General features: G+C 31.7%; 1 pseudogene; it reads right to left on the minus strand.

Annotated features, from left to right (window-relative positions):
- Positions 1-1,262: 1,262 nt before the first annotated feature.
- On the minus strand, positions 1,263-1,637 carry LOC145617050 (putative lipid-binding protein AIR1 pseudogene; annotated as a pseudogene).
- Positions 1,638-13,079: the final 11,442 nt, after the last annotated feature.

A 13,079-nucleotide genomic window follows, 5' to 3' on the forward strand; every position in this document is an offset into this window, starting at 1 on the left:
AACACTTGTAATGAATAGATAGGTTTATTCTTTATTATTTTGTTATTCAACATTTGTTTATAATTTATAATAGTTTCCCATTAAACCTTTGAATAAATTATTTATGAAACAACTATTGACTAATTATACAAACATGTTCTTGTAAAAAAATATATAGACATGTCCTTTGTATGTAGTTTATAAATTGATGAAAATAAAAACATAATTAAATAACTAAGATATATAACGATAGTTAATTTTTCTTGCTTGTATGTATTGTCTCGATGATCATAATTAGCAAATGATAGGATCACTTTTTTTTTTTTTTTTTTTTTTTTTTTTTTTTTTTTTTTAAGAATTGCAGTTATTAAATGTTCAGATCTCCATCTAATCCATATACTTATACATTTATGAGTCGAGTATTGAAAACATGATTAATGTATGGATGAGATGGTAAGACATAATGCATATTTTTGTGGTTGTGAGTTCGAATCTCATGATAGACATTTTTATTAGAATATGCTCATAGTTGAAAGATGACATGGCACGCAATTCATATGTTTAATTGATTGTACTTATGCCGAGACCAGATTAGGGATAATTGGTATTGTTATTAATCCATTATTTCAATCACAATGATATGTAATAGCATAAATGAGATCTGCAATAGCATAAATGAGATCTGTATGTACTTACTTAATTATGCAGAGACTAGATTAGGGATAATTGATATTGTTATTAATCCATTACAATGAGATGTAACAGCACCGTGTGTTCACGCACTTTGAAAATTGAGTTTAAGATTAGTAACTGTTTAATATTTGGAAAAAACACATTGAGATCAATAGATGTAACATCAGTTTGCATACTAGCATATGTTTTCATATAGTAACAAAAAAATATAGTCAAAGTGAATTGTGGAGCAAAAAGTCAAAACGTTACAAGCTTTACTGGACAACAGGAGTACCTTACTGGATGAACATTATTGGGAAAAGAAAAAAAAATGGAACAAGTTATTTGTGACAAATAGAGTGTAATATAATACCAAATAATTAAAAAAAAGTTGAAATCTTATTATTATGAAGCTCAAAGGACACGCGCACATACATACTATGTGGAAGAGAAAATTACTGCGTATGAAATAAAAATTGCAACCAATAACCATAGAAAAATCAAACAAGCCACACATGAACAGAGTACATAATTGAGATTAGGAATGAAATTGCATGCAAGACACCATTACTAACATCATATCCCATAAAAGAGAGAATATATGATGGAGTTTACTCAAGGCTTGGTGGGCATTCGAAGCCCTTTGGAAGCTCATATTCACATTTATTAACAATAAGTGAAAGATCGACATCGATGGGAACATCAAGTTGAACAACACCTAAGATGTTAGCATGAACCGCGGTGCAAAGGCAAGCAGCAGCATCAAGGCCAATGAGGTTACCGATGAGGCTGCAACATTTCTTTCCACTAGGTGATCCAATGTCAATGTGCACGGCTTTGAGCACATCTGCGCACACATTCAACTTAAGGGTATCTTTGGGACATGTTTCAAGGGGTCGGGGTGTGTACTGAGAGAAGGCTAGGTTACATAAGACGAGATTCAATGCAAGAAAAAGAGTGGCCAAGGTTGCTATCTTGAGGGCCATTTCTATAGCTCTTTTTTGAGTGACTTTGCTAACAAAAGAGAAGAATACAATCTTTTGTAAAATATGGAAGGAAAACAAGAGTTGTTTGTATGATGATGAATACTCACTAGTTTTATCAGCTATTTATAGATACAAAAAGGGTAGTCAATAGAATGTTTAGAGGAAAAACAAATGGTAGTATGCATGAAATTGAGCTGTATTATTTGTTAACTACAAAATTAGCCTTACATGATTGTCTTATTTATTATTTCCTTTAGATCAAATTGTTAATTGTTGATTGGAGCCTTGGAGGAAGATGATTTGTTACGTGTAAGTTAAATATAAAATGTATGTGATGATAATCCCGTCGATAATGGGATTGCATGGATTAATTGATGCATTACATATGTTTAATCAGAGCATGTGTAGTGATTTATTTTTTAGTTTGCTCGGTGTTCGACGTGTAGGACATTATACCTACTTAGTACTTATATACAAGTGAGTCTTTATTTTACATGCTTATATTTTAGGAAATTTTGACAATTACCACCTTCTGTTATGTCCATTTTAGCAATTACCACCTTCTATTTTTTTTTTTTTTTGAAAATTACCACCTTCTATTTTCAAAAACATTAAAAGTTACCACCTTCTTGCCCCCCAACTACCACGTGACGTCATTTTGGGCCCATTCTTTCCCTAACCTCCCTATTTCCCTCAGATTTCTCATTTCTATTTGGATTCTCATCTCCCCCTTTCACTTTTTTTCCCCCAAACCACCAATAAATTGTTCGTCAATTTTGATTTGGAGGAGTGCATTTAAGTGTTTTTGATTGTTTGGGGGAAAAGAAGTGAAAGGGGGGATGAGAATCGAGTTAGGAATGAGAAATGTGAGGAAAATAGGGAGGAAAGGGAAAGAATGAGCCCAAAATGACGTCACGTGGTAGTAGAGGGGCAAGAAAGTGGTAACTTTTGATGTTTCTGAAAATAGAAGGTGGTAATTTTCAAAAAAAAAATAGAAGGTGATAATTGCTAAAATGGACATAACAGAAGATGGTAATTGTCAAATTTTCCGGCTACAAATTTTGTTATGTAATTAACATGTAGATCGAGAGCCACAAAAGATAATCGCTACCAGAAAAACATTATATAGCGACTGAATTTTGCAACTAGGTCATTATTAGTCACTAAATAGTCGCAAGGTGTTTCAGGGTTGATCGCTACATAAACGTATATAATTTATTAGCGACCGAGTTTTGCAACTAGCGTTATTAGTCACTAAAGCGGCTGAGGGAGACTAGTAGTTGCAACGTTTGCGACTATTTTGTAGTTGATCACTATGTAGTCGCAAACACATAATATTAAGAAAAATGCTTCGAGGTTAGATAAAATGGACATCTTTATTTTGGAAGTAGGTAAATATTTCGGTAAATAAAAAAAATTTGCTTTGGTGGTGAATATCCTATATATAAAGTGAAAGAGGATTTTGGGTGATAAATTTCACTTTCCCAAAATACCCCTTTTAATTTTTTTTTTAAGCTATAATTTTTAGAAAAAAATTAAAACCAACTACCATCTAAAAGAAAACTACCACCCATAAAAAACTACCATCTGAAAGGAAAAAAAAAAAAAAAAACCAGAGAATCAAGCTTGATATATTCACACACGAATTTTTGTGTGTCGCTTAGCTTGTTTTGATAAATGAGAATAGTTGCTTTGAAATTATGTAAGTATTTCAGTAAATACGAATAGTTGCATTGGAAGTCACTAGGTTAATATGAGGGTAACTGTGTAAAAATATTATTGGAAGTAAAAAAGCGTAATCAACCAAAGAAAGGAAACACCCGAAATGACAACGTAGCCATAAAATTGGAATGAAGGGAGCAGTTCATAAAAGTTATAAAATTACATGTTCTCATTTTAGAGTTAGTTCTCATTTTATATTGACCCTGTGAATAATTAAAATTATGTGAAAAAACTAAGGCTAAAACATAAACAAGGATCCAAGCTGAGCAACGAGCACTTGGCTCATCAATATTCATCATAATCGAACGCCTAAGATATATCATGTGTCATGGATGACATTTTTGTAATTTTGTAACTTTAAAAACTATTTCGTATTATACCTTTGATTCAATAATTTTATTTACTTTAATCAGATTTTCATTTACTTTCTAAAAATGAAACTGAAAACCAGTTTATAAAGTTGCAAATTACAATAATGACACTAACGAAACGAGAAGCATAAGGATTTATACTTCCTCCGTTCTTTTATAATTGCACAGTTTGAAGTTTTACGCTTGCCTATATACATTTTATATCATTAATTATATTAAATACAAAATCAATATTTTGAAAGATAAATTCAAGAAAAATCTAACAAGACTCCAAATAATTATATTTTTCTTAAATTGTACAGTACAAAAGATGAAAAGATGGTTAAAGAGTGCTTTGTATGTGTGAAAATTATACACACACCCTCCATATAACATGAAAATTTTAATTAGAAAATGTTGGAAGTAGCTTATGCTTTCTAGTTTTTTACTAGGGTTTTCCCTCTAGGTTTCTTCTTGAGAGGGTGTTTTTCCTATTTTTTTGCTAGGGTTTTAACAGTTTTTAAGGGCTTTCCTTCGATGTTTCTCCCCTTTTCCTCCTTCATCCTTCTCTCCTTGATCTCCATTGTGATTATTGGTAGGGGCTACGCCTGGTTCTTTGATCATCCTTCTCTCCTTGGTCTCCATTGTGATTATTGGTAGGGGCGGTTCTTTGATTAGTGGTAAGCCCCATAATCCCATTTTAATCGCTTATAATAATAGATCCCATCCTTCTTATGGTCTTGATCGGTATAGATGATTTCTCTTTTGTTATTGGAAGTTCTAATTTTTTGGTGGTGGTTTGTGCGGTGTTGAATCAGTTGTCAGATCAACGACTACAATTAATTGAATCGGGTTTATTCAATTCAAAAACTATCAAAAATCGTAAGGCCCCCTTGTAGAAGAAGGTTGCAGAGGACAGCGATTCAAAATGTCAATTCTCACTCGCGATCATAGTTCTTCAGAATTAGAATTGTTATTTGATTCAATTTTTATTGTATTTATCGTTTCTGATCTCTTTTGTAGATGTCGTATGGCTTCTTATTAATGAATTGATCTTCCCTTCAAAAAAAAAAAAGTTGGAAAAAGTTTTGTTAAAAAAAATAATTAAAAAAAAAGGAGAGCAGTACGTACATTATAATTTGAAATACTAGTAATAAAATGTCTCAAACAAGTCAACCGTCACAAGGTCACAACTCAAAAAGTCAAAATTCCCCAAAAAGTAGGTTCAGGTTGAATAACATGGCCTGAAATTATATGATCAATATTGACCAAACACGAATCACGATTATGGGCTAGCCCAATAATCATGAAAACTGGGCAGTTATCAATTTGAGTACATTTAAACAATTTACTCCTTCCGTTTTTATATATGGAGTACTTACTTTCTTCATGCATGGAGTTTTAGGAGATTTTGTATAAAGTAATAAAATATAGAGGTAGTGGGGTAAGTAGAAAAATAAAATTGTAAAAAGCAAAAGTTGTTGAGATAATTGAAGGAGAGAGAATATAAAATTAATAATTACAAAAGTTGTTGTATAAAATTTTTGTATGCGACTGGCCACATGGTGTGGAAGGGGTTACTTATATGATGTTACTAGTTTAATAGGGGCTACTTATAGGTGCTACTTGTATTCTGGGGTTACTTATATGGGTATTACCGGTTTTGGTCAGGGGTTACTTATAGGGTGTTACTGGTTTAGAATGGGGTTTTGGTCTGGGATTACTTGTAGGCGTTACTCGGAATACAAGTAACCCTAGAATACAAGTAACACCTTACATGTAACACTTACAAAGAACTCATACAAGGAACTCCGAAATACAAGTAACTCATACAAGTAACCCCAGAATACAAATATCATCTTACAAGTAACCCCTGTCGAACCACCTGGCGTGCCGCACTGAAAAACCTCTTATTAATACGGAGTAAAAGATGATTTATGTCGAGTCTACTAGCTGAGAGAAATGAATATAATATTGACAAACTTTTCAAATAAGGAAATGAAGTAAGAATTTAAAAACGAAGGGGGTATGACTGAGATGATCAACTGTCCGTATTAGTTACGTAGTACTCTGTATATATTTCCTCCCTAATTTTTTATTATCAGGTTTCTTTTTGCTTGTCAACATTGAAATTCAACCATTGGCATTTCAAATTATAACAAGTAAAAATTATAGAAATTTGATATTATGAAAATGTACATTGTGACATATCTAATAAAATCTCACATAAACTATGTTTTTATCATAACTATGAATCACAAAATCTAGTTAAGATAGAGTTTGTGAATAATATTAAAAAACAAAAAATGTGTCAACTATAATAAGGAACACTACAAGAATACGCGCGTTTACCGATGGGAAATACCGATGGCCACTAAAATCCATCGGTAAAAATATAATTTACCGATGGTTTTATCAAGCCATCGGTATTTTTTAAAATACCGATGGCCTTACCATCGGTAAATTATTTCCGATGGTTTTCATCCATCGGTAAAATCTAATTTTTTAAAAGAAAATTAATGTTTTTTACCGATGGTTAAAAGCCATCGGTAAAATAAAAATATCGATGGCTTTGACCTATCGGTATTTTCTTAAAATATTAAAAAAAAAAAAGGGAGGAAACCCTATTTTTTTCTTTCACTTTCTCTTTCTTCCTCCGCCCCCTTTCACTTTCTCTTTCTTCCTCCATAATTCACGCCTCTCCTCTTCTTCATTCTTTATTCTCTCTCCTCTTCTATCTCCTCTAGATCTATCCTCTCATTCTTTCTTCTCACTCCTCTCTCCTCTTCTTCTCTCTACTATCTTCACCTTTTCCTCTTCTCCTTCTCTTCTATGTCTTTCCTCCTCCCTTCTCTGCACATTTTTTTGGGTTCAACCATCACCGTCACGAGGTTACGGGTTTTTTGGTTAAACTCGACCATGAAAATTCCAGATCTGGAATTTTCATGGTCGAGTTTAACCATTTAAACCCAAAAAAGAAGAAATTTGAAAGGTATGTGGATTTTTTGTTTAATTTTGTAAGTTAATTTCGTTTGTGGATTTTGTGATTTTTGTGGGTTTAATTTTCTACCATTTTCGTGTTGTGTTTGTTAAATATCGTGTGTTTATTGTTTTTAAACTTTAATTTTCATCAATGTTTGATTTTTTGTTAGTTTTTCTGGTTTCTTTGGGGGTTGTGTGGATTGTTTTGTGTTGATTTTTGTTTATTTTTAGGGTGTTTCGGGTGGTGGTTGGTGGTGTTGAGTGGTTTACGGTGGTGGTGGTAGGTGGAACAGGGTTGTGGTGGTGGTTGGCAGTGCTTAGTGGCTTACGGCGGCGGTGTTGGGTGGGGGTAGGCATGGCCGTAGGCAGGGGGTGGGTAGGCAGGGCCGTACGTAGGGGGGTGGGTAGGCAGGGAGTGGGCAGGGGTTTTAATTTTTTTTTTATTTTTTTTTAAAAAATTACCGATTGCCAAAAGCCATCGGTGATCCAAATATACCGATGGCTTTGACCATCGGGAACAAAACACCGATGGCTTTTGCCATCGGGATTTAAAAAAGCTTCGACAGTTGGTAACCATCGGTAAAACGATCGGTATTAAGTTTACCGATGGTTTTTCCATCGGTATTTTCGATTTTCCCGACGTAGTATAATCCGATGGTTTTTTACCGATGGCAGCCATCGGTAAATGAGATACCGATGGTTTTTTACAATTTTACCGATGGATTTTGGCCATCGGTAAATGGATCATTTCTAGTAGTGGAAGAACTAGAGAACTATTTAGTTTCATTCTAAGTTTCTAACTCAATAGATACATTCGTTTCAAACTTATTAAAAATTGCACTTTACTTAAAGTCAAAGTGTTACAAGTAAAAAAAAATAAGAGAAATTACTCATACGAATTTACGAATCATTCTAGCATTATATTGACCAGATTGTCGAATAGGGTAAGGGCCCGAATTAACTCACTTTGTTATTTTGTAGGCAAACATTGCAAGATATTGTTACCAACTTACCAATCTCTCCACTAACCCTAAAGACATTCTTTAAGTTAGACTATCCTCTTCCCACAATTAAATTTTCTTACTAGAAACATCAATTGCACATTACATGACTACACTAGCCTGCACGATCCTTATTTCTTAAATCGACTGTCTTTATTTTGAGCACAAAGAAGTAAAGATTTCTAATACACGAACATTCAAGCGACTGAATGAATGGATCACTAACATATCTTGGAATTCGAGTGAGTTTATTGAGCGTAACGTTGATGGGTCTTGTACCTAATATTCTGCTTCAGCGCGACTGCACGAGTCATTTTGAGGGACCATCTACCATCTTATTGCTACCATCCTTGTAGGTCTTACGGGTCGTTTGGCAAGTGGGAATGGAAATTTGAGGATTAAATGGTTGGGAATGGGATTGGGATTTATAGTTGGAAATTCGATAAAATATTGACAATTCCTTGTTTGGAGTGTGAAGAAAATTGATTGGGAATAAGTAGCAAATTTACAATAACACCCTTACTAATATTATATCCTTATGCTTTCATTAATGGCAAAATGGTCTTTTTCTATATATTCCCAATTCCTATCTCTATTACTTGCTCCCCCCAAGTAATAAAATCATAAGAATAGACCAATTTTATTCCCATTCCCAATCCCATCTACAATTCTCCTTCCCACAAAACAAACAAAGCAATACATACTCCCACCTCCTCAATTCCCATTCCCAAGCCCCAATTCCCACTTACCAAACACCCCCTTAAGGTAAGATTATGTAAGGGGAGCCACAAAGTGCTATGGCCCATTATTTTATTTTAAGAGCCCAAATTTCTGTTAGTAACGAGAATTAAGACAAATATTATTTCATCCCTTCCTAAATAATTGACATGTTTGATGTTTTTCACTATTCATATACTAATTTTGACCATCGTTTTTTAGTGACCTATAGATAAACAAAATGATCATGAAATATATTGTTAAATAGATATTAATATTATGTACTATATAAAGTTTTATAATATCAACTTATTTATATTTTTTAATCATAAAAATTATGACCAAACTTGTGCATTGGTATGTGTATCGAGTTTGACTGTGTCAATTATTTAGGAACGGAGGAGTAGCGCTTAATGTATTTGAAAATATTATACGGAACAACTTAGAATTTTTATAAATATCAATATCTAAAGCGGTGGAGACTAAATGACTTATATTAGCAATCGTATCTACTACATGATTTACTTCTAGGTATAACAAATATTCTAGTTTCAAATGACATGATGAGTGCACCAACGTCGTTATGATGTATTCAAGCCTGTTCACATTTACTTAATTTCAGTTCAGTTCAGCTCTAATCAGTTCAGTTCAGTTCAGTTCAGCTCTTAATTTTCCTCTCTCATAAAATCTTCATTTCAGCTCAATTCAGTTCAGTCCAGCTCCAATCAGTTCAGTTTAGTTCAATTCAGCTTCAATCAGTTCAGTTCAGTAAATGTGAACAGACCCTTCGCTTCCGAGATTCAAATGCCCTTAGTTGCATTGACGAATAATAAACTGTTGCATTGTAAGTTGTTATTATGCCTTAATCGGCTGAGTTAGAGTTAAATCGTAATGGAGAGTCGATTATTAGATAAAGGTCGTTGTTTTGGAGCCCAAATTATGAGGGCACAATAGCTGACAAGGAAAATTGTGAATATGCACCTACTATGACATTTTTCCAAATTGAATTGTTGAAGTTGAGTTTGAAATAAGTGGGAGGAGGAACCTCCATAATTTAGTTTATGTAATTCAAAGATTTTATCTCTAAATTCTGTAACCAACCATTCAGAATAAATGTTAAAAAGCATCAATTTGAATTGATATAAATCTTGAAATCACGTATCATTCACTTTTACATCACACAACAATAAATTTAACTCTCTTATTACACAACAATTTAAGTTACTGTTATGAGGTAGCCATCATTAGACTCGATTTTGCAATGCTATTGCATTTTTGCATCGCAGAATTCTTATTCCAGACGGGGTTTTTGATTAAAAATGTAGTAGTGATTAATCACAACATCTGTGTTTTTTTTTTTTTAATTTATTTCATATTAATTGCAATACTTTTCATAGCGACTTTAACCTATAATTGAAAAAATAAATATTTAGGCAAATATTAGTTATATATATTAATATCTCAAAACAGTTATGAGCTATACATAAGGTTGTAAATCAATCAATCATCAATAATCAATAATCAATAATCAATAATCAATAATCAATCAATAATTATATTATCAATTACTTTTGCATGCCCCCGGTTTACAATAATTTTATTGTACATCGAAAAATTTGCGGAAAGTGACCCTTTTTTCTTACAAAAGTGACCCTATTTTCTTTATAAAGTGACCTTTTTTTTTTACAAAAGTGACCCTCTTTTTTCACAAAAGTGTTTTTTTTACAAAAATGAACCTCTTTTTTTACAAAAGTGACCCTTTTTTCCACTAAAGTGACCCTTTTTTTTCACAAAAGTGACCCATATTTTACAAAAACACACTAATCTCCGCCAACTTTTTTTTTAAAAAAAAAAAAATAGGTCACAAAATTCAGAAAAAATACCTTAAATTTTTTCGTTTGAACTAGTAGTAGGAGGAGCAATTGTCTCCTTCTTTGAAAGCTGAACATTCACATCATATTCGAAAACTAAAATCATTACATGAAAATACCTTAAAATAACCAAAAACACAAAAAAAAAAAAAAAGATGAACATACATACCTCAAAATTGAATGTAAAAGAAGAATTAACAAAAGAAATTATAAAATTAAGTTGAAAACCAAGATTAGATAGAAAAACAAGAGTGAAATTGAAGAACCAACAAAAAAAGCAAGAGGAAAGAAAACGAGACTTGACAACCAAGGAGATAGAAACTAGAAAGAGGGGTAAAGAAGAGGAGAGAGAAAAAGAAGAGTAGAGGAAAGAGAAACAGGAAAAAAAAGCAGGAGAGAGAAAATATGAGAGTGGTAACAAATTTTGAATTTCACGCGTGTAATTGGTAACCATCGCCATTCAATAACTTATTGTAAACCCGCTTTTTTTTAAACTTTTGTGTTATATTATATTTATATACTAAAAGACACACCATCAATGACACACCAGCAGATGACACACATGTCATCTGATGGTGTGTCTTTTTTTTTTTTTTTTTCCTTTTTTGCAGAAATTTATTTAAGTAAAGTTTTAATAAGGTCAAATAAAAAGTTGCATAAAATAAAATTTACCTTAATGTAGAAATTTGTTAATTATTGCGTAAATCTTTAATTTGGAAAAGAATAAAAAAATCACATCATTAGAAAAAATATCATATAGATTACACTACAATCCATAATAATAAAGATGATTTTAATTAATTATTTTTGCAAAAAGAGTCTAGATTGTATGATTTTTGATAAAATAATAGAGTGATAATAAAGTGTGTAAAAAGAAATTTAATTACGAAAAAAAAACATATGATTGATCGAATAAATCTTAACTATATATATTTAGCTAATAAATTTTGTTCAAGATTATGTTTCATTTTAGAAAATATTTAGTAGTTTAGTTCACACTAAATTGTAGACCATTTTTTTTTACACTTATTAAAATAGTGCTAAATTGATAATTATATTTAAAATTACCATCGTGCGTGGTAAACCTAGTTCTTTATATTTAAGAGCTCAGAAAAATTATGAGACTAGACTCAATGAGTCTCTATGAAAACTCTACCTTGCTTACATTGTCAATGAATTGAAATAACACTTTTAAAAATAGATATTTAAGAAAATATTGAGAAAAATTATATAAGAGAGAAATAAGGCAAAAGTAATTTAAAATAAAGACATAGTTAAACATGGAAAACCCCTCAATTAGAGGGAAAAAAATCCGACGAACGACAAGCAGCCGAAAATCCAATATATATAAATAGGAAAATGCATTAAACCCTAAAAAATTAGGGTATAACCAGTGGCGAAGCCAGGGACAATTGTCCCCCATTTTCCCACTTTACTTAGCGCAACCTTCTTTCCCTTCATTTCCTTATAAAAAAAATTATGCAATGTACTTGTTTCTCTTTTCCTTACCTTATATAAAAGTCACAAATTTAGAGAAAAGTATTTTTCTTCTGATAAGTGTATTATAATAAAACTAAGGGCTTCCAGTATATGATGATTCTGACTTCGAACACTATGTAAGTTTGTCATTTTTTCCCCCGGATTTATCCCATCTAATATGTACAAAACATATATAACTTTATTTCCCACAAATCAAATACAATAGTATAAACCATTTCACGCAAATTGAACAAAATATGTAAAGCTATTTCATACATATTGAACAAAATACTTTAAATTACTTCACAAAAATTGAACAAAGTAATTCAAACTTCAAACTATTTCGAACCAGCGACAAGAAATGAAAGGAAGAACCATCATTTGTCAAGTGCTCCTAAATAAGAGGCCCAACCAAAAGCTATCAAATACGGAGTAAAAATTAGAAATACTGGATATAGTTGTTGGTCATTGAAAGCTAGAATGATAGACGAACGAGTGTTTAATTTCAATGGCAAAGCTACATGGTTTTTTTTTCATTATTTTAGAACTTGAGAAATCTCAATTAATAATTCAACATGTATTTAATTGTTGAAGAAATCTCAAGTTCTAAAATAAAATAGCAATTCGTTCACCTCGGCACTCGTTATATACACCATAGCAAACACGCACTATATACCCCACTTTTAAGAAATTAGTAATTCTTATAATCTATATGTTTTGATTGTGTATATAAAATTATAAATATTGCTCTAATTCTTCGAATATCCAAATTTTTCTCCATTTTATAGATTCAAATTTCGCAGCAACTGAATAGGGAACAGATGCAAAGGGAAGAACAGAAAATAAGCATGAATGGGAAATGAAATAGGAAGGGCTAATTTGGGTATTCCAAGAGGGTGTGTTAAGTAAGTAAGGGTTACGTTTAGCAACCATGTTTTTTTAAGCATAAACAGTTTCATTAAATAACAATATATACCTTACATGTACAACTAGTATCATAAAGATTGAATACGGTATGGCGGTTGTTGGGCCTAGAATATAGGATTGTTTCTTTTGTTGGTTGATAATTTTCTTAATATATATGCAATGAATCTTTTTTTTTTTTTTTTTTTTTTTTGAGGAAGCAATGAATCTTTTAATCACTCCTCTTTTGTCATATAAGAACATTTGTTATGTTTCATATGCGATTTTAAATACATATTAAACAATTGTGTGATCAAATTTTTTTGTCGATTTATTAAACATCTGAAATTTGTCTTTTTGGATTACAAATCCTGGCTTCGCCACTGGGTATAACCAACACCAATATTTATAGTTGGA

This window comes from Chenopodium album, chromosome 26 (assembly GCF_948465745.1).
Source record: "Chenopodium album chromosome 26, dcCheAlbu1.1, whole genome shotgun sequence".
Classification (NCBI taxonomy): Eukaryota; Viridiplantae; Streptophyta; class Magnoliopsida; order Caryophyllales; family Amaranthaceae; genus Chenopodium; species Chenopodium album.